Genomic DNA, 22,259 nt, shown 5'->3' with positions numbered 1-22,259 from the left:
ACAGTAAATTCAATGCAGTGTGTCAGATGGGAAGGTTATCCAGTTATTTTACAAATAAGTGAAAGAACAAAGTTACCAATTTGATGAAACAACTTCATCCTTTAAATTAAGTAAACCAACTGCAGCACAGACAGAATCTAGTTCTACACTTTGATATTTATTTGCTTGTTTATTACAAAACTAAAGTTTTTCTACTTGCAAATGAGCACATAGAAGTTGAAATGAAAGTAATTAAGTGTTTCACATTCTCAAGTAAAAACTTCGGGGAAAAAAAAAAAAGAATCAAGAAAGAAGTAATGCTTCAACATAAATTGCAAACACATTTGAAGATCACTGAAGATCACAGTATCGAAATAGTTTTTAATATCATAAACAATACATTTATTCATACAATGTATGAAGTTACTTATGAGGAAACACATACATTAAAATACTTGAAGGAATTATATAACTTTTAGGCATATCAAAATTTGGTAACCTAACTACACTACAGTAATAAGTTGTGAATCAATTTCACAAGATACAGGGTATTACAAAGAAATAATAATAATTATCACGTTATACTGCCCTCCAAACTTCAAGCAGACTTCTCATCTTGGATCCTTGTCTGTCACCCATTACATGCACAGCAGCACAGGAACCCGTCACAGAACACTGGGGAGATAAAAGAAATTTATTTCTGACTGTGCAACACTGCTAAATAAAGTACTAATACGGCTATTGGGTTAGCCTCACCCAAAAATTGCTTGCAGCTACACGTTAACTACCCTGGTTTGAACATTTTAGTGCTTTGCAATGAGGTAACAAAAGAATGGGATAACTCCTAATACTGTGTCAGGCCTCCTTTTCCCTGGCATAGTTCAGCAACTCAACATGGCACAGATTCAACAAGTCGTTGGAAGTCCCCTGCCAAAATATTGAGCCACACTGCCTCCATAACCATTCCTAATTATGAAAGTGTTGTCGGTACAGGTTTTTGTGCACCTCTAAATTATGTCTTGTAAATGTTTGATGGGATCTGGGCGGCCAAACCATTCACTCGAATTGTACAGAATGTTCTTTAAACCAATCGCAAACAACTGTGGCCCTGTGACATTGGCATTGCCATTCATAACAATTCCATCGGTGTCTGGGAACATGGTCTCCAAGTAGCTGAACATAACCATTTACAATCATGGTTGGTTTAATGGGACCAGAGGATCCACTCCATTCCATGTGAACACAGTCCACACCATCATGGAGCCACCACCAGCTTGCACAATATCTTGACAACAACTTGGGTCCATGGTTTCATGGGATCTGTACCACACTCAAACCCTATCATCCGCTCTTACAAACTGAAATCAGGACTCATCTGACCACGCCACAGTTTGCCACTTGCCTGGAATCCAACTGATATGGTTACAAGCCCAGGAGAAATGCTGCATGCGATTTCATGCTGTTAGCAAAGGGAATCGTTTCGGTCATCTGCTGCCATACCCCAGTAATACCAGATTTCGCCGCACTGTCTTAATGGATAAATTCATTGTACTTCCCATACTGATTTCTGCGGTTATTTCACATAGTGTCGTTTGTCTATCTCCACTGACAACACTACGCAAATGCAGCTGTACTCGGTCGTTAAGTGAAGGCTATCGGCCACTGCGTTGTCCGTGACAAGAGATAATACCCGGAATTTGGTATTCTCGGAACAACCTTAACACTGGATCTGTGAATACTGCATTTCTTCACTACATCCAAAATGTAATATCCCTCCAACTACCATTCCGTGTTCAAGTCTGTTAATTCCTGTTGTGCGACTACAATCACGTCGGAAACCTTTTCACACAATCACCTGATTACAAATGACAGTTCTGCCAATGCACTACCGCTTTATACTTTGTGCACATGACACCACCACCACCACCACTACCACCTGTATGTGTGTGTATTGCTATCTTATGACTTTTGTCACATCAATGTAACAGGCGAGGTGCTACTGAAGGTTACCACCTACAATACAACTGATGAATTCAGCTAGTTATAGGGGGACCCACAGTTACCACAGCTCCAAACCATGGTGTACAATTTGGCATTATTCACACAGACCCAGCACTGCCCGATCTGAAATATGTGGTAAGTAACAGAAAAAAATGGTCTGAAAGTCTTCTGATCACATTGCCAACAGACATTAAGGAAGAAACGGGGCATATCAAATACTCAAAATCAAAGTAAGAATACATTGTGTAAGCGCACAGGCTTCAAAGGTCACAGGATAAAGGTTTTCTGGCTGTAGAGCTATGTCATGTTGCAAAGAGTAATTATCACAGACATTTCCCCTGTGGTTGCAGTGCCCTTCCTCTGGTCCTACGGGTCATTTGCAACAAAAATAAAGAAAGTATCAGTATGCTTATTCTAAACTTACGTCATTTATTAACAGCCTACAGTTTGACAAGTGGTCTTTGCTTAGTATCTAAGCCAGTCATCTGTGATTTTACTATTTTTAGTCATCCTTGTCGGCATCATCTAGGATGACAGATTCACCTAATCAGTGGGAGTCAACAAAGCAGCACAGAAATTTTAACTGCCAGTGTCACAAATAGTGCAGGTGACTTCTGTATACAAGGATGGTAAAAGGATGAACCCACAAAATTACAGACCAATATTCTTAAATTCGGTTTACTGCAGAGTCCTTGAACATATTCTCAGTTCGAATATAATAAATTTTCTTGAGATCAAGAAGCTTATGTTCACAAATCAGCATGGTTTTAGAAAGCAGTGCTTGTGCAAAACTCAGATTGCCCTTTTCTCAGTATTGCACTGTGGATGAAGGGCGGACATGCGAGTAGTTTGGACTTCTTAAGTAACAGAACCCAGTATGTTGTCCTCGATGGAGAGAGTTCATCAGAGACTAGGGTATTGTATGGAGTGCCCCATGAAAGTTGATAAAACCGCTGTTGTTACCTATATACATAAAGTGGTACATGGGCAGAAATCTGCAGTTGTTTGCTGGTAATTCTGTGGTATACGGTAAGGTGTCGAAGTTGGGTGACTGCAGGAAGGTACAAGATGACTTGGATAAAATTTCTAGTTTGTGTGATGAATGGCAGCTAGCTCTAAATGTGGGAAAATGTGAGTTAATGTGGACAAGTAGGAAAAAGAAACGCATAATGTTCAGATACAGCATCAGTAGTATCCTGCTTGACACACTCACATCCTTCAAATATCTGAGCGTAATGTTGCAAAAAAAATATGAAACGGAACGAGCATGTGAGGACTATGGTAGGGAAGGTAAATGGGTGACTTTGGTTTATTGGGAGACTTTTAGGAAAGTGTAGTTGATCTGTAAGGGAGACCACCAACGCTGGTGCAACTATTCGTGAATACTGCTCGAGTACCATGTCAGGTTGAAGGAAGACATCGAAGCAATTTAGAGGCGGGCAGCTACATTTGTTCCCAGTGGGTTCGAACAACAATAAGTGTTATGGCGATGCTTCGGGAACTCTACTGTGAATCCCTGGAGGGAAGGCAATGTTCTTTTCGAAGAGCACTATTGAGAAAATTTAGGGAATTGGCATTTGAAGCTGACTGCTGAACCATCCTACTGCCTCCAACATACACTGTGCATAAAGAACACAAAGATAAGTTACAAGAAATTAGGGCTCATACGGAGGCATACAGGCAGCTATTTCTCCCTTGCTCTATTTGCGAGTGGAACAGAAAATAAAACAACTAGTAGAGAAACAGTGTACCCTCCATCACACACCATATGGTGGCTTGTGGAGTATTATGTAGAAGTAGATTTCAGCTGTTTCTTCTGTATATGTTGCAATTTCTGAGGTTGCGGTCATGGCAGGACCTGTGTAAACAGCTGCTTTTTCAAATACATAGCCGATTGTGCACCTATACCAATAAAATAATGTGACAATATATTCCATTTCTCCTTGCTTCCAAACCAATCATCTGCCCACTGCTGTCTCACTGGCTGTGTGGAACCAATAGCTGAGGCAACCTCTTTCATTCCCATCACACCATCACGCGTTGACAACACTGCTGCACACAGCATGTAAGTACACTAATTTTCCCATCTATACTTTTACCATTTCCTGTAAAAATGTGCACTACTGTTGAATATTTGCCCAACTGTAAAGTCAATCTAATTCCGACTTTAAATGAAATACAATTTGAAATTAATACAACTTCGCTTCCGCCATTTGCCGATAGGTGGTGACAACGGTAAGCAGCGATTGAAAGAAACAGATCGCAGACTTCAGGCAGTTAGCTTGGACCTCGGTCAATATAACCTCATTCAAACATTACTCGATTTGTGTTTGCATCATAAAGTTGTTCTTGATTGAAAATGTCAGTTTACAAGCCTAATTCTCGTCATTTGCGGTAGGTGTTACTATTTTGTTTTTCAATATGAAGAAAACAGTGGCTGAGTCTGATCGAATGCTCTCAAGCACGTATGGTAAGGATGCTATTAGTGATAGAATGTGTTGTGAGTGGTTTCAACGCTTCAAGAACGATGATTTTAATGGCATAGTGGTGGAAGAGCTAATGTTTTCGAAGATGCAGAATTGGAGACATTGCTGAGTGAGGCCTCGCACCAAACTCGAGAAGAATTGGCACGATTAGTGGGAGTGCAACAGCAAGCCATTTCAAAACGTCACAAGACTATGGGCATGATTCAGAAAGAAGGAACTTCGGTCCTGTGTGAGCTGAAACCAAGAGACATTGAAAGGTGTTTGTGTGTTTGCAAACAGTTGCTTCAGAGGCAATAACTGGGGATGAAAAATGGGTTCATTACAATAACCCTAAACACAAAAAATCATGGGGATATCCCAGCCATGCTTCCACGTCAACGGCCAAACCGAATATTCATGGCTCCAAGATCATGCTCTGCATTTGGTGGGGCCAGCTTGGTGTCATGTCAGGCGTTAAAACCAACAATCACAGGTGTTCATTATCGAACACAATTAATGCGTTTGAGCAGAACATTAAAAGACAAACGGCCACAATACAGCGAGAGGCACAATAAAGTGATTTTGCAGCATGACAACACTGAACCCCACGTTACAAAAGAGGCCCCACGTTGCAAAAGAGGTCAAAACATACTTGGAAATGTTAAAATGGGAAGTCCTACCCCACCTGCCGTATTCTCCAGACATTGCTCCCTCTGACTATTACTTGTTTAGATCAATGATGCATGGCCTGGCTAACCAACACTTCCAATCTCATGAAGAAGTCACAAATTGGATCGATTCGTAGATCGCTTCAAAAGGTGAACAATTTTTGCGACACAAGATTTGTACACTGCCCAAAAGATGGAAGAAAGTAGTGGCCAGTGATGGAAAATACTTTGAATGATACATGTGTAACCAATTTGTTTCATTAAAGCCTCAAATGATGGGGAAAAAACGACAGAAGCAAAGTTGTACACCTTGTAAATAAATAAATAAATAATTTAAAAAATCCTTGTGAAATTAAGAATTAAATGTATTAATAATAGCTCATTAAAACTAAGCTTCGTCAAATTAGACACTGCCTATGAATGCACTAGTGACAGTAGTGTGAATACTAGCACCAGCAATTTTGTTACACCACAATGCCTTTCCGAATCCTTCAAAACCTATCTTGATGTGACCTCATTTTCCACAGTCCATGTGTAAATATAAAATAACCCCTACACTAATCTATTATACGAATTAAAAACGTAGACCTCAGAAGTAGTGGTTTAATCTGGGAATGTAAAATGATACTATATTTTCTGAACAACTAATTTAGGAAAAAACATCTTAAAATATGTGCCCTTATCAATCTGTCATAACAAACTGAACAAGAGACACCTAAAACTCTTAACAACAATATTATGGAAAGGATAGATTGCTACTCACCATATAGTGGAGATGCGAGTCGCAAACAGGCACAACAAAAGGAATGTCCAACAATTGAACACACACACACACACACACACACTGGAAGAAGCAATCTGGATTGGTGGGTGTTGTATCTTACTTTTGATATAACCACAGAAGGAGATTTTACTCATCGCCACCCTCAACTGTTTATAGTGTGGTGGGGGAAGCACTGTGAGAGAACACTAAAACACTTATAATGATTAATGACAAGGACACACACATTTATTAACACATATTAAACTTTCTACAAATCGGCTCAGGCAGCAAATACTGAAGTTTCACTACTATCCCAGAAGCTAAGGCTGGGTGGTAAACAGTTCTTGTCCCACTAGAATGATCACTGAAGATGGACTGGTGTGGACTCGCTAGAAGCAGACGATGCGCTGTGAGGTACAAAGGAGAAGATGGTCTTCTCAGTAGTAGAGCTGACTTTGAACTATCCGCTCTGCTTTGACGCTGGCGTGTATCACTTGTCTAGTGGCACCACTGCTGTGACTTCTTGGTGTGCCAATCATTGGGTGGTTTGTCGACCTTTGCCTGTGGTGCCGCCTGGTGGGGTGTGCTGTGCTTATGACTCCATACTCTTCCCCCTGTACTGCCTAGCTGTGGTTGTATATGGTTGCGATGGGATCTGATGGAGAGGGGGAGGTCGGGGTACATCTGCAGCAGATCGGCCAGGGACCGGGACTGAAGCTGTCAACAGGCACCTGTCCATGCCCCATCATTCGCCTGAACCCTCACGGATATGCCTGGCAAACTGCAGGGAGGGCGTACGCCTACATCCAGGGTCAGAGTCTCAAACACTGGAGGACACCCCCCCCCCCCCCCCCCCCAATCAGAGAGGGAGGCAAGAGGGCACAAAGGTGTCGCCCATAGTGATATGGGCTGCTGTTATATTGGCATTGGGGATGACAACGGGTCCACTTCCATGGAAAGTGCTTTGGGCTGAGATGCCATCTGGTCCACAGTGGGCAGCTGCGACACTGGCTCCGGGCTTCCAGAGTCTCAGGGGTGCAGCTGGTTCTGGATCCTTTTAAGCAGCAACCTTGTACAGGAAGGTAACAAGAACATCTTGTGTCCGAGGACATACAAAATGGTCCTCTGTTGCCATTGCTGTCCAGGCCAGAAGATCCTGAAGATTACTGCCTCCTGGCTCTGAAAATGAGAATCATTGTACTGACCGGTACTCCTCATGGTGGGTGCAGCAGATGAAGCAGAGCGATGCCAGTGGCCGTGCAGGAGTTCCGTCAGGGAATGTTCATCTCACGGCAGTGCATGGTAGGTGGACAGCTGAAGTCCCAAGGCCTGCTCTCATGAGTGAGTCCCACGGTTTACTCATCTGTGCCTTGAATGTTTGCACAAAACGTTCAGCTTCACCATTTGATTGCAGGTGGAACTGCACTGTGGTAATATCTTCGATACTGTTAGTCATATAAATGTGTTCAAATTCCTATGTGGTAAACTGCAATCCATTATCAGACAGTAACATTACTGGCAAGCCTTTGATGCAAAAAAAAAAAAAATTGAAGCAAGTGTTCTGATAGTACTCGCGGCCATAGAATTCACCAGAACCACAAAGAGAAAATGATTGAAGGCATCCACTGCATGTTACAGCAAAATCAATGTGGGTGGTTTTCCACAGACCATTTGGGCGTGCCAGTCAGAAAAGCATTGAGGTGGTGCAACCTGTTGCTCCATAAAAGTGGGCATGATGTCAGATCTTCAATCTAGACATCCATCCCTGAGCAAGAACAATGGCGTTGAGGAAGCTGATTTGTCCTCACAATGCCCCAGTGTCCCTGACACAACAACCTTAAAACATCCTGCTGAAGAGCCTGTCATTCTCAGTGTGTAACAGTAAAACGCCACGCAGTACTGACATGCATGATGTCAGATCTTCAATCTAGACATCCATCCCTGAGCAAGAACAATGGCGTCGAGGAAGCTGATTTGTCCTCACAGTGCCCCAGTGTCCCTGACACAACAAGCTTAAAACATCCTGCTGAAGGGCCTGTCATTCTCAGTGTGTAACAGTAAAACACCACGCAGTACTGACAAGGCTCGATGGTGAGTGAAGTACCAATGTAGTTCCGGCCGAACAACGTCTTTCATTCTTCTTTGCCAACTTATGTGCATGTAATTCAGCACAGTGCTTAAATCTGCACCCACAGCTGTCTCCTGTGGTATGCAATGACAGCCCATGGGAAAGTAGCGTATATATCATCTATCTGAAAACAAGATACTTCGGAGGAGTTGAACTGATCATCTCTGTCCACTGGTAACCTTGGTAGCATATCAGAATTTGAATGTTGTTCTGTAGGGCAGTACAAGGTTTCATAGTTTTAGTTTGACAACAATAGAGCCCATCGTTGCAATTTCTGCACCATGTGTGGTGGAACATGCTTGCTTGGGTGGAAGACTGAAGAGAGTGGCTTACAATCTGTGACCAAGTAATGTCCTTCCATGGTGATTACACCATGAATCATCGCTAATGCTCCTTTTTCTACCCAACTGTAATTTTCCCAAGTCTTAGAAGTTTGGAGGCAAATGCTATCGGATGAGCTGTTGATCTGACATGATGCAACAGAATGGTACCTACGCCAATAGAAGAACCATCAACTGCTAACACTGCTGGTTTAACCATATCAAAATATACGAGGCACGTGTTACTAAGCGTTTGATCAAAAGCCAAATGACATTCTTTGGTCCATGCAAATTACGGTGTAACATGTGAAACGGAGCTGCAATCTGAGAGGCATGAGGAACGAATTTGTTGTTGTAGTAGTAGTAGTAGTAGTAGTAGTAGTAGTAGTACAGTTTGTGCAACACTGCTCACTGTTCCTTTAGATTTTAGGGAGCCAGCAAATCTTTGAGAGCTTGCAAATGAGTCTGGATGGGTTGAATACCTTGCACATTACTGACAGGTTCCTGAGATTCTATATCCGCCCGGAAAAAAGAGCACTTGTCTCTGTGACACTTGAGGCCTGTTATTACAGCACTTGAAAAAGTCACTCGAGATTGGCTAAATGTTCTTCTGCAGAATGTCCAAACACAATGTTATCCAGGTAATTTGAGCAAGAAGGCAGCTTGGCAGTCACTAGTTCTAAAAAGCATTGAAAAATTGCTGGTGCTGACGCACTACTGAAGGGCAGGTGTTAAAATTCAAATAACCCAAGATGAATGTTAATAACCAAAAAGTTCTTTGAAAAGTTATCCAAAGGCAATTGGGGGTAAGCATACACCCAGCCTCTCTTGAAAAAGTAATGATGCTCGTCTAATCTGTCGAGCAGATACTCTGGGCAAGGCAAAAGGTAAGTGTGTATTACTGTCTGAGAGTTCACAATTGACTTAGAACCAGCACACTGTTGAAGACTTCTTGAAGGTTTGGGAACGATGACTAATGGGGAAGACCACTGACTTGCACTGATTGGTTCGATGAAACCATCAGCTTCCCATTGTAGTAATTGTTCAGCGACCTGTTCCCTAGTGACAATGGGCACTTTCCTAGCTCAACAAAGCTTTGGTTGGGCTCTGTCTCTGAATGATGCATTAGCTGAAACATTGTTTGCACAACTAAGACGGCCACTAAAAAGTTTGCTAAATTTGTCACAAACAGCTTGAAGCTTGTCTGTCAGCACATCTATTGAAATTTGCACAACTGATTTGTGGATTGACAGTCTAAAAATGTCAAAAGAATCTAAGCCAAAAATATTCTGTTAAGATTCGGCAGAAATCGGTGTGAATACAACTGTTTTTGTTACACCTAGGAAAGTAGCCGGCATACTGAAAGTTCCAAAAAAGTGGAATTTCCTGTCCATTCTAAGCTGACAACACATGCATAGCTGGATTTGGTATTAGTGAATATAATTGTTCAGAAGTGTAACTGAAGTGCAAGTGTCCATTTGCAATTTAACATCTTCCTCATCTATTGTCATTTTTTATGTACTGTCACAGTAACACAAATCTTGTCCAGACTACGTTCTACACCTAAGAGAACTATCATTTCCTGCCTGTTGCAATGAGTTACTACAATTTGTGAGGGTGAAGTTGACAAAGATTTAGTAATGGACCTGTGTTTGCTTTGGCATGACTTGTTTGGCATACGAAAATCGGCCGACTGGCATTTGATAAGTTTTGTACTTGGGCGACCTTTCACAGCATTTACTACAGCCACTGGGTGCACTGTTCTGTGGTTGGCTGTGTTGTTACATGAATGATCTGGACTTGTTTAGTGGCATGTTGCTTGGGAATTTGCTGTCCACACAACTTTTTCATGTACACTGACTGAACATGACTGTTTGTGTTGTAAAAATAACTAACAGCATTGTGACTTGGGCACTGAGCACACTTAAAGGACTTTGACCAAGACTTTGTTGTTTTATGTCTACCGGTGTTCTGCTGATGCAGCGTGGCACTGTTTGCCTACGTACGTGACATGACGTGCTGCATCACGTGTCAGGTGGGCATGGAACTGTTTACGTTCTACAGCACTACTCACATTGTCACTATACAATTCCTTAATATCTGACATTTGCATCTCACACTTAACTAAATCATAAGAGTCCTGAGCATCAATTAACTGTAACAATGTATATAAAGAAGGATCAGCTGTTTCAAAATAGCAGCACAAATTCTATCGGCACAAACATTTTGAGTTATAGCATCACACAGCATGACATGACTGTATCATTGTTCACAACAACAAAAAAATTGGCAGGGCTTATTTAAACCTTGTAATTCAGTGATCCACTGTTTATGAGTTTGACCGGAACAATCCTGTAACACAGTTGCTTACTCTGTAACTGAGTAACACACGTCAGGGAACAATCCTGTAACACAGAAGCCATGCCTGTAAGGACTTTGGGTTGGACGCTCCACACAAAATAACACACTCGTCTCAGCAGTAGTGTCCATACCGGGGCAAAATTACACACACTAATATACTAATATAAAAAGAAATAGCAAGAAATAAATAATGTGTAACGAGGGTGGATGTGCAAAAACAAAAATTAATCCTGTAACTTGCGTAGACCCTTTCCCTCCTTGTCGCCAGCTGTTGTATCATACATTGGATAGAAGTGCAGAAGGAGATTTGACTCGTCACCACCCTCAACTATTTATAGTGTGCTGAGGAGAACACTGAGAGGAGAATGAGGAGAACACTGATAATGATTAGGGACAAGAACACACACATTTACTGACGCATACTCTTCTTTGTGCGAATTGTCTTGGGCAGCAGACCCTGTGGTTCAATTACCATTTCAGAAGCTAAGGCTGGATAGTAAACAGCTCTTGTCCCAAGAGAATTTTCAATGAAGACAGGCTGGTGTGGACTCGCTAGACACAGACGATGTGGTGCGAAGCATACAAGTAGAAGGTGGTGGTCTTGGTAGTAGAGCTGACTTGGAACAACCAGCTCCGCTGTGGCGCTAGCACATATCCCTTCTCTATCAGTGCCACAGCCTCGACTTGTTGGTGCGGCAATAGCTGGGCTAGTATCTGGAGTGAGTTATCGACCTATTAATGCCTGTGGTGCTGCCTGGTGGTATGTGGTGTGCTTACGACACCACAGATGGGATAAGGAGGAGGCTGGGGCAGGGAGGATGACGGATTGCAGGATAGGGGAGGGTGGTAGTAAAGTGATGCTTGTGGCAGCATACAGGAATGAGTTGGAGAGAGGGTAGGGCAGTTAGATGGGGAGGGGAGGCGGCAGTGGAAAAGGAGAGAAGTAAAATGACTGTGAATGCAAAGGTGAAATGGAAAGCTGTGTAGTGCTGGAGTGGGAACAGGGGAGGGAAAAGGGAAAGGTGGGTGAAGAACAAAGACTAACAGAGGTTGAGGACAGGATTACGAGAACGTATTGCAGGGAGAGTTCCCACCTGCACAATTTAGAAAAGCTGGTGTTGACAGGGAGGGTCCAGATGGCAAAGGATGTGAAGCAGTCATTGTAATGAAGAACATTGCGTTGGGAAGTGTGCTCAGCAACTGGGTGATCCAGCTGTTTCTTGGTCACAGTTTGTCATACGGACAAACAGCTTGTTGGTTGTCATGCCCACATAGAATGCAGCACAGTAGTTGCAGCATAAACTGTAGATCACATGACTGGTTTCACAGGTAGCCCTGCATTTGATGGGATAGGTGATGCTTGTGACCGGACTGGAGCAAGTGGTGGTGGGAGGATATATGAGAGCGGTCTTACATCTATGTCTATTGCAGGGATATGAACCATGAGGCAAGGAGCTGAGAGCAGGGGATGTGGAGGGATGGACGAGGATGTTGTGCAGGTTCGGTGGGCTGCAGAATACCGCTGTGGGTAGGACATTCCTCACTTCAGGGCACAACAAGAGGTAGTCCAAGCCCTGGCAGAGAATGTGAATCAGTTGCTCCAGTCCTAGGTGGTACTGGACTATGAGAGGAATGTTTTTCTGTAGCCAGATGCTGGGACTTTGGGACATGGGGGGTGCCTGGAGGTTGGGAGAGTAATTGAGGTCTGCGAAGCCCTCAGCAGGACCTTTGGTGTTTGTGCCCATCTGCAACTCAAGCTCTCTGTTATTAGTGAGCGGCAATCTATCTTATTCGTAACATTGTCAATATTTTATCCTGGCTTTTCCATTATCTTACTTTGCGCAACGGATTTTCTTCCGTCCCTTAACCTAGTGCTGTTTTCCTTTGTTCTTTCTCTTCTTTTGTGTGTTTCACTTGTCACTTTCCAAGCTGCACTGTGCACTCTTTCTTACAAGCTACACTATATCACCCATCACACCTGCACACAACACTCAGCCACAAGACTGTCGTGATTGTTGGTGTAGTATCTCATGTTCCACAATACTCCCGTAGATATCATTAATCCTAGACCTTCAAATTGATCACTCTCGCATTTTTTTCACGCGTTATTTTTGTATCTCCCTGTGCCACATGAACTTTTACTTGATCCTACAAAGCCCTCCACACCCCCACTCCTTCTTCTCTCTTATTCCAGGTCGTACACACTAACCTCACCTAATCTAATCACATCTGCTGTCCCCTGTCTTCATACATACTGCCTACAAACCTGCAACCAATATTAAAATAGTTTTATTCAATTTTCTTTGATCCCATTGTGTTTTCATGTCATTTTCAGTTAGTTTTCACCTTTCATTATCTGTCTACTCCCTCAGGTTTCATCTTTTATCCCCATACTTAATCCATTCCATCCTTTTCTTGAATTTTCCTACATATTTTGGTATATTTCTGTGAATTTTTTCACACATATTTCTACATTTTTTACGTATTTTTATACGGTTTTATTCTCCACAATGGATCCTTGATCCTTCCATCTGTACCAATACCGAAAAGTTTTCTCACCCCTAGCCAGAACCCAGTTACACATACTGTTCCTGTGTTGTTGCTTGGCTCATGGAATCCCCCCAAATGGCCTTACCATCAAATTACCCATGCAGCCCCTCCTTACACAATGACCTCCATCCGATCAGATTCTGCCAGTCCTTAACCCTCACCAATGTAGTCCTACAAGACCCATCGATTGGGCCCAAACTTTGCAATACCTCCTCTCCATATATAAAATTCTCTTGCTATGCAATCCCAGATTCCTGGATCCCATCTCACACATTGAAACTCTCACTCTCCAGGAACTAGACCAGCATGCACAATGTCACCTCAAAAAACTATCCAACCTGTTCACCACCTACTGCTGCCTTTGACTACTACAACATGACCACCTCCAAACCTCCCCACATCCCCTCACAGCCAATAAATCCTGCCTCGCAGACCTGCTACATTTACCCAACTCACAATAACTCCTTCCCACCACCATACAAAATTCAGAACCTAAACAGATCCAAAAGATGGTCATGAACCTTTCCTTCAAAAATCTTAGCTCCGCAGAAGTATCAGTCCTCTCCAAAGGTCTCGCATTTTGCTCCACTCTCAAATTCATTCATGCAGGACTTGGTAAAGACCTTTCCTCCTCCTCCTAGTCCCTACAATGCAAACCCTTTTTTGCCACCAACCCTACCAATCAGATTCAATTTCTTAGGCTCATCCCACACTCTCCTGAGAATCAAGCTCGCTCTCACCACCACTACCACTCTGCACACTCCAAAGCTCTACATGCTTCCAGTCCATGAACCTAACCACCCAGGACGCCCCACTGTGGTTGGTTACTGTGCCCCTACTGGGAGAATCTCTGCTCTTGTAGACCAATACCTTCAGCCTATTACCCACAACCTACCCTCCTCCTCCTCCTATATGAAAGATACCAACAATTTCCTTCACCAACTCTCCGTAGTTCCTGACCCTTTACCACACGGTGCCCTGCTTGTCACTACTGATGCCACCTCCCTCTACACAAACATCCCTAATGTTCATGGCATTGCCACTCTTTAACACTACCTTTCCCAATACCCAACAAATTACAAATATACAACCTCCTTACTGGTCACCATGACCAACTAGATCCTCAACCATAACATTTCTTCTTTGAATCAATGGGCACCCACATGGCACCATCCTCTGCCAATTTATTACCAGACCATCTAGAGGAATCCTTTCTAATCACAAAGAATTCCAAACCCTTCAACTGGTTCAAATTCATTGATGCCATCTTCATGATCTGGATCAATGGTGAGAACACCCTATTCACATTCCTCCAGAACGTCAACACTTCATCTCCCATTTGCTTCAACTGGTCCTCCTCAACCCAACAAGCAACCTTTCTCAAAGTTGATCTCCACCTCAAAGATGGCTACATCAGTGCCTCCACCCCTATCAAACCCACCAACCATCAACAATACCTACACTTGAACAGTTGCCACCCTCCCCGTACCAGGGAGTCCCTTACATACACCATACCCACCTCCTGGCTGTCACATGTATAGTGACGAGTAGTCCCTCTAGAAATATACGGAAAGTCTCAATGAGGGCTTCACAGATCATAATTATTCTCCCAACCATGAACAGATACAGATCTCCTGTGCCTTATCTCTCCAATCAGCACCCACCTCCCAAGTCCCACCATCCAGCCACAGAGCAGCATTCCCCTTGTGACTCCAAACCACCCAAGACTGGAGCTACTGAATCACATTCTCCACCAGAGTTTCGACTACCTCTTGTCATGCCCTGTTGGCATGACAACCAACAAGTTGTCTGTCCGCATGAATGGCCACCAACAAACTGTAGCCAAAAAACAGCTGGACCACCCAGTTGCTGAGCACCCTGCCCAACAAAACTTTCTTCATTTTAATGACTGCTTCACAGCCAGTGCCATTTAGAGCCTTTCTATCAACACCAGCTTATTTGAATTTATAACCATAATTTTATTAATGAGTTTATTTTCAAATTCATTAACGTTCTCATAACCCTTCTGGCTTCCACCTTCGTTATTCATAATCCTGCAACCACCTATCCCCCTTCCAAGTTCACGCTCCTGTTCCACCTGTCTTCTTATCTCCATTTCTGTCCCCCCCCCCCCCCCCCCCCCCCAACCACCTGACTGTACCTAGAAGACCCACCTTCCCTCCATCTTGTTCCTGTATGCTCCCGCAAGCATCACTTTCCCGTCCCCCAACCCTACCATGCTATACCTCCACCTCCCTGCCCCAGCCTGTCCTCCTTACTCCCATCACCCAGATTGCTTGTAACAACCATACACAGCTGCATACACTGGCATCCAGACACTGGTTTTGTGTGTGTGTGTGTGTGTGTGTGTGTGTGTGTGTGTGTGTGTGTGTGTGTGCGCGCGCACGCGCGCATGCAGAAGCAGGCCATTTTGGCCGAAAGCTTACTTGTTGGCAGCCTCTTTGTTGTGCCTTTCTGCAACTCATCATCCTCATTATACGGTGAGTAGCAATCTAACCTTTACAAAGTATTATCATTATTCCATCCAGGATTTTCCATTGCTGGAAACTCATAATCTGACAACATAAGAATTCTATGATCAAAACTGTTGACAACAAAGCAAAGCATGAAGAAAGACCTGATATTTACAAATAAGATATTTAGAGGGGGAAAATCAATTCTACAATGAAACTTAAATGTGCCAGAGGACAGATTTCTAAGAATATAATGTGCCTGAGAACAGATTTCTACTCTCAAATTGAGGAAATACTGGTCACGAGGATTGACGTCTAGGAAAGATAATACTGCTGCATACTGAGATTAAGTCAGTTTTTGGCTGCAATGTTTGGAGAGGACAGTAGCTTGTGATAAAGGTTTTGTGTGTTTTATTATCTCTGGGAAAAAAACTCCATCCAAAACTTAAGCTATTCTCTACCTATTCCATCTACCTCTCCGCTATTTTGTGTTTCTTCTTTTTGGAAAATAAAGTTTTGTTCTCAACGTTATATATAGATGATGTGACTTACCGAACGAAAGTGCTGGCAGGTTGATAGACACACAAACAAACACAAACATACACACGAAATTCAAGCTTTCGCAACAAACTGTTGCCTCATCAGGAAAGAGGGAAGGAGAGGGAAAGGCGAAAGGATGTGGGTTTTAAGGGAGAGGGTAAGGAGTCATTCCAATCCCGGGAGCGGAAAGACTTACCTTAGGGGGAAAAAAGGACAGGTATACACTCTCGCGCGCGCCCACACACACACACACACACACACACACACACACACACACACACGCACACACACATATCCATCCGCACATACACAGACACAAGCAGTCATTTGTAAAGGCAAAGAGTTTGAGCAGAGATGTCAGTCGAGGCGGAAGTACAGAGGCAAAGATGTTGTTGAAACACAGGTGAGGTATGAGCGGCGGCAAATTGAAATTAGCGGAGATTGAGGCCTGGCGGATAACGAGAAGAGAGCATATACTGAAGGGCAAGTTCCCATCTCCGGAGTTCTGACAGGTTGGTGTTAGTGGGAAGTATCCAGATAACCCGGACGGTGTAACACTGTGCCAAGATGTGCTGGCCGTGCACCAAGGCATGTTTAGCCACAGGGTGATCCTCATTACCAACAAACACTGTCTGCCTGTGTCCATTCATGTGAATGGACAGTTTGTTGCTGGTCATTCCCACATAGAAAGCTTCACAGTGTAGGCAGGTCAGTTGGTAAATCACGTGGGTGCTTTCACACGTGGCTCTGCCTTTGATCGTGTACACCTTCTGGGTTACAGGACTGGAGTAGGTGGTTGTGGGAGGGAGCATGGGACAGGTTTTACATCTAGGGGCGGTTACAAGGGTAGGAGCCAGAGGGTAGGGAAGGTGGTTTGGGGATTTCATAGGGATGAACCAAGAGGCTACGAAGGTTAGAAGACGGCGAAAAGACACTCTTGGTGGAGTGGGGAGGATTTCATGAAGGATGGATCTCATTTCAGGGCAGGATTTGAGGAAGTCGTATCCCTGCTGGAGAGCCACATTCAGAGTCTGATCCAGTCCCGGAAAGTATCCTGTCACAAGTGGGGCACTTTTGGGGTTCTGCTGTGGGAGGTTCTGGGTTTGAGGAGATGAGGAAGTGGCTCTGGTTATTTGCTTCTGTACCAGGTCGGGAGGGTAGTTGCGGGATGCGAAAGCTGTTTTCAGGTTGTTGGTGTAATGGTTCAGGGATTCCGGACTGAAGCAGATTCGTTTGCCACGAAGACCTAAGCTGTAGGGAAGGGACCATTTGATGTGGAATGGGTGGCAGCTGTCATAATGGAGGTACTGTTGCTTGTTGGTGGCTTTGATGTGGACGGACGTGTGAAGCTGGCCATTGGACAGGTGGAGGTCAACGTCAAGGAAAGTGGCATGGGATTTGGAGTAGGACCAGGTGAATCTGATGGAACCAAAGGAGTTGAGGTTGGAGAGGAAATTCTGGAGTTCTTCTTCACTGTGAGTCCAGATCATGAAGATGTCATCAATAAATCTGTACCAAACTTTGGGTTGGCACGCCTGAGTAACCAAGAAGGCTTCCTCTAAGCGACCCATGAATAGATTGGCGTACGAGGGGGCCATCCTGGTGCTCATGGCTGTTCCCTTTAATTGTTGGTATGCCTGGCCTTCAAAAGTGAAGAAGTTGTGGGTCAGGATGAAGCTGGCTAAGGTAATGAGGAAAGAGGTTTTTGGTAGGGTGGCAGGTGATCGCTGTGAAAGGAAGTGCTCCATCGCAGCGAGGCCCTGGACGTGCGGAATATTTGTGTATAAGGAAGTGGCATCAATGGTTACAAGGATGGTTTCCGGGGGTAACAGATTGGGTAGGGATTCCAGGCGTTCGAGAAAGTGGTTGGTGTCTTTGATGAAGGATGGGAGACTGCATGTGATGGGTTGAAGGTGTTGATCTACGTAGGCAGAGATACGTTCTGTGGGGGCTTGGTAACCAGCTACAATGGGACAGCCGGGATGATTGGGTTTGTGAATTTTAGGAAGAAGGTAGAAGGTAGGGGTGCGGGGTGTTGGTGGGGTCAGGAGGTTGATGGAGTCAGGTGAAAGGTTTTGTAGGGGGCCTAAGGTTCTGAGGATTCCTTGAAGCTCCGCCTGGACATCAGGAATGGGATTACCTTGGCAAACTTTGTATGTAGTGTTGTCTGAAAGCTGACGCAGTCCCTCAGCCACAGCCACATACTTCCGACGATCAAGTACCACGGTTGTGGAACTCTTGTCCGCCGGAAGAATGACAATGGATCGGTCAGCCTTCAGATCACGGATAGCCTGGGTTTCAGCAGTGGTGATGTTGGGAGTAGGATTAAGGCTTTTTAAGAAGGATTGAGAGGCAAGGCTGGAAGTCAGAAATTCCTGGAAAGTTTGGAGAGGGTGATTTTGAGGAAGAGGAGGTGGGTCCTGCTCTGACGAAGGACGGAACTGTTCCAGGCAGGGTTCAATTTGGATAGCGTCTTGGGGAGCTGGACCATTAGGAGTAGGATTAGGATCATTTTTCTTCGTGGCAAAGTGATATTTACAGCAGAGAGTACGGGTGTAGGACAGTAAATCTTTGACAAGGGCTGTTTGGTTGAATCTGGGAGTGGGGCTGAAGGTGAGGCCTTTGGATAGGACAGAGGTTTCGGATTGGGAGACAGGTTTGGAGGAAAGGTTAACTACTGAATTGGGGTGTTGTGGTTCCAGATTGTGTTGATTGGAATTTTGAGGTTTTGGGGGGAGTGGAGCTGGAAGTGGGAGATTGAGTAGATGGGAAAGACTGGGTCTGTGTGCAATGAGAGGAGGTTGAGGTTTGCTGGAAAGGTTGTGAAGGGTGAGTGAGTTGCCTTTCCGGAGGTGGGAAACCAGGAGATTGGATAGTTCTTTGAGGTGGAGGGTGGCATGCTGTTCTAATTTGTGATTGGCCTGTAGGAGGATGCTCTGAATAGCCGGTGTGGATGTGGGAGAGGAAAGATTGAGGACTTTTAATAAGGATAGGAGTTGATGGGTGTGTTCAGTGGCTGAGTTGATGTGTAGGTGAAGGATTAGGTGGGTGAAGGCAATGGACTGTTCAGTTTGGGACTGGTATAGGGACTGATGGAAAGAAGGATTACAGCCAGAGATGGGAGTGTGAGGCCTTTGGGGGTAATGCCAAATGTCAGACAAGCCTGGGAAAATAAAATATGGGAGTGTAATCTGGTTAGGGCGAAGGCATGTTTGCGGAGGGAATGTAAATAAAACTTAATGGGGTCGTTGTGGGGATGTTGTGAGGGTGACATGGTATTAGAAGGTGGAAAGTGTAACATGAGGCAGAAATGAAAATGAAAATAAAAATATATGGCGAGGGATAAGGTGAACTAGAAAGCAACTGAAGATCTGGTGTGAAAAAAGGCGAAAAGGTGTTGCTTATAGCTGGGCTATGTTGATCCTGTGGTGAACTTGGGGTGGTAGACAACGATGTGTACAAAGGTTATGTGGTTGTGTTGCCGCCAAAACACGTTAAAGGGTGGAGCAATTCGGGAAAATTTCAAAAAAACTGCGTGTAAATGTATTAAAAGGAGTGGTTTTGTGGTGGCAGATTGTGAAAATGAGGCTAACAATTGTTTGACGAAGAAATAATGACGTTAAAACCTGATGTCCAGGCGAAGCTTCAAGGAATCCTCAGAACCTTAGGCCCCCTACAAAACCTTTCACCTGACTCCATCAACCTCCTGACCCCACCAACACCCCGCACCCCTACCTTCTACCTTCTTCCTAAAATTCACAAACCCAATCATCCCGGCATTCCCATTGTAGCTGGCTACCAAGCCCCCACAGAATGTATCTCTGCCTACGTAGATCAACACCTTCAACCCATCACATGCAGTCTCCCATCCTTCATCAAAGACACCAACCACTTTCTCGAACGCCTGGAATCCCTACCCAGTCCGTTACCCCCGGAAACCATCCTTGTAACCATTGATGCTACTTCCTTATACACAAATATTCCGCACATCCAGGGCCTCGCTGCGATGGAGCACTTCTTTTCACAGCGATCACCTGCCACCCTACCAAAAACCTCTTTCCTCATTACCTTAGCCAGCTTCATCCTGACCCACAACTTCTTCACTTTCGAAGGCCAGGCATACCAACAATTAAAGGGAACAGCCATGGGCACCAGGATGGCCCCCTCGTACGCCAATCTATTCATGGGTCGCTTAGAGGAAGCCTTCTTGGTTACCCAGGCGTGCCAACCCAAAGTTTGGTACAGATTTATTGATGACATCTTCATGATCTGGACTCACAGTGAAGAAGAACTCCAGAATTTCCTCTCCAACCTCAACTCCTTTGGTACCATCAGATTCACCTGGTCTTACTCCAAATCCCATGCCACTTTCCTTGACGTTGACCTCCATCTGTCCAATGGCCAGCTTCACACGTCCGTCCACATCAAACCCACCAACAAGCAACAGTACCTCCATTATGACAGCTGCCACCCATTCCACATCAAACGGTCCCTTCCCTACAGCTTAGGTCTTCGTGGCAAACGAATTTGCTCTAGTACGGAATCCCTGAACCATTACACCAACAACCTGAAAACAGCTTTCGCATCCCGCAACTACCCTCCCGACCTGGTACAGAAACAAATAACCAGAGCCACTTCCTCATCTCCTCAAACCCAGAACTTCCCACAGAAGAACCCCAAAAGTGCCCCACTTGTGACAGGATACTTTCCGGGACTGGATCAGACTCTGAATGTGGCTCTCCAGCAGGGATACGACTTCCTCAAATCCTGCCCTGAAATGAGATCCATCCTTCATGAAATCATCCCCACTCCACCAAGAGTGTCTTTCCACCGTCCACCTAACCTTCGTAGCCTCTTAGTTCATCCCTATGAAAGCCCCAAACCACCTTCCCTAGTCTCTGGCTCCTACCCTTGTAACCGCCCCCCGATGTAGAACCTGTCCCATGCTCCCTCCCACCACCACCTACTCCAGTCCTGTAACCCAGAAGGTGTACACGACCAAAGGCAGAGCCACGTGTGAAAGCACCCGCGTGATTTACCAACTGACCTGCCTACACTGTGAAGCTTTCTATGTGGGAATGACCAGCAACAAACTGTCCATTCGCATGAATGGACACAGGCAGACAGTGTTTGTTGGTAATGAGGCTCACCCTGTGGCTAAACATGCCTTGGTGCACGGCCAGCACATCTTGGCACAGTGTTACACCGTCCGGGTTATCTGGATACTTCCCACTAACACCAACCTGTCAGAACTCCGGAGATGGGAACTTGCCCTTCAGTATATGCTCTCTTCTCGTTATCCACCAGGCCTCAATCTCCGCTAATTTCAATTTGCCGCCGCTCATACCTCACCTGTGTTTCAACAACATCTTTGCCTCTGTACTTCCGCCTCCACTGACATCTCTGCCCAAACTCTTTGCCTTTACAAATGTCTGCTTGTGTCTGTGTATGTGCGGATGGATATGTGTGTGTGTGTGTGTGTGTGTGTGTGTGTGTGTGTGCGTGAGTGTATACCTGTCCTTTTTTCCCCCTAAGGTAAGTCTTTCCGCTCCCGGGATTGAAATGACTCCTTACCCTCTCCATTAAAACCCACATCCTTTCGTCTTTCCCTCTCCTTCCCTCTTTCCTGATGAGGCAACAGTTTGTTGCGAAAGCTTGAATTTCGTGTGTATGTTTGTGTTTGTTTGTGTGTCTATCGACCTGCCAGCACTTTCGTTCGGTAAGTCACATCATTTGTGTTTTTAGATATATTTTTCCCACGTGGAATGTCCCACCCATGAACCATGGACCTTGCCGTTGGTGGGGAGGCTTGCGTGCCTCAGCGATAGAGATAGCCGTACCGTAGGTGCAACCACAACGGAGGGGTATCTGTTGAGAGGCCAGACAAACGTATGGTTCCTGAAGAGGGGCAGCAGCCTTTCCAGTAGTTGCAAGGGCAACAGTCTGGATGATTGACTGATCTGGCCTTGAAACAATAACCAAAATGGCCTTGCTGTGCTGGTACTGCGAA

At 44.6% G+C, this 22,259-nt stretch overlaps 1 protein-coding gene across 19 annotated transcripts in view; it reads right to left on the bottom strand.

The window, feature by feature from the left end:
• Positions 1–334: 334 nt before the first annotated feature.
• LOC124716986 (speckle-type POZ protein-like) overlaps positions 335–22,259 on the bottom strand; it is a 128,325-nt gene continuing 106,400 nt past the window's right edge. For all 19 annotated transcript variants that reach the window (XM_047243596.1, XM_047243601.1, XM_047243599.1 and 16 more), the window contains one exon: positions 335–654. The gene's annotated coding sequence lies outside the window, so the exon portion shown is untranslated. The remainder of the gene's footprint in view (positions 655–22,259) is intronic.

This window comes from Schistocerca piceifrons, chromosome 9 (genome assembly GCF_021461385.2).
Source record: "Schistocerca piceifrons isolate TAMUIC-IGC-003096 chromosome 9, iqSchPice1.1, whole genome shotgun sequence".
In the NCBI taxonomy this organism is placed as follows: domain Eukaryota; kingdom Metazoa; phylum Arthropoda; class Insecta; order Orthoptera; family Acrididae; genus Schistocerca; species Schistocerca piceifrons.
The sequence above is the reverse complement of the archived record's forward strand: the minus strand, read 5'-3'. Positions and strand labels throughout refer to the sequence as shown.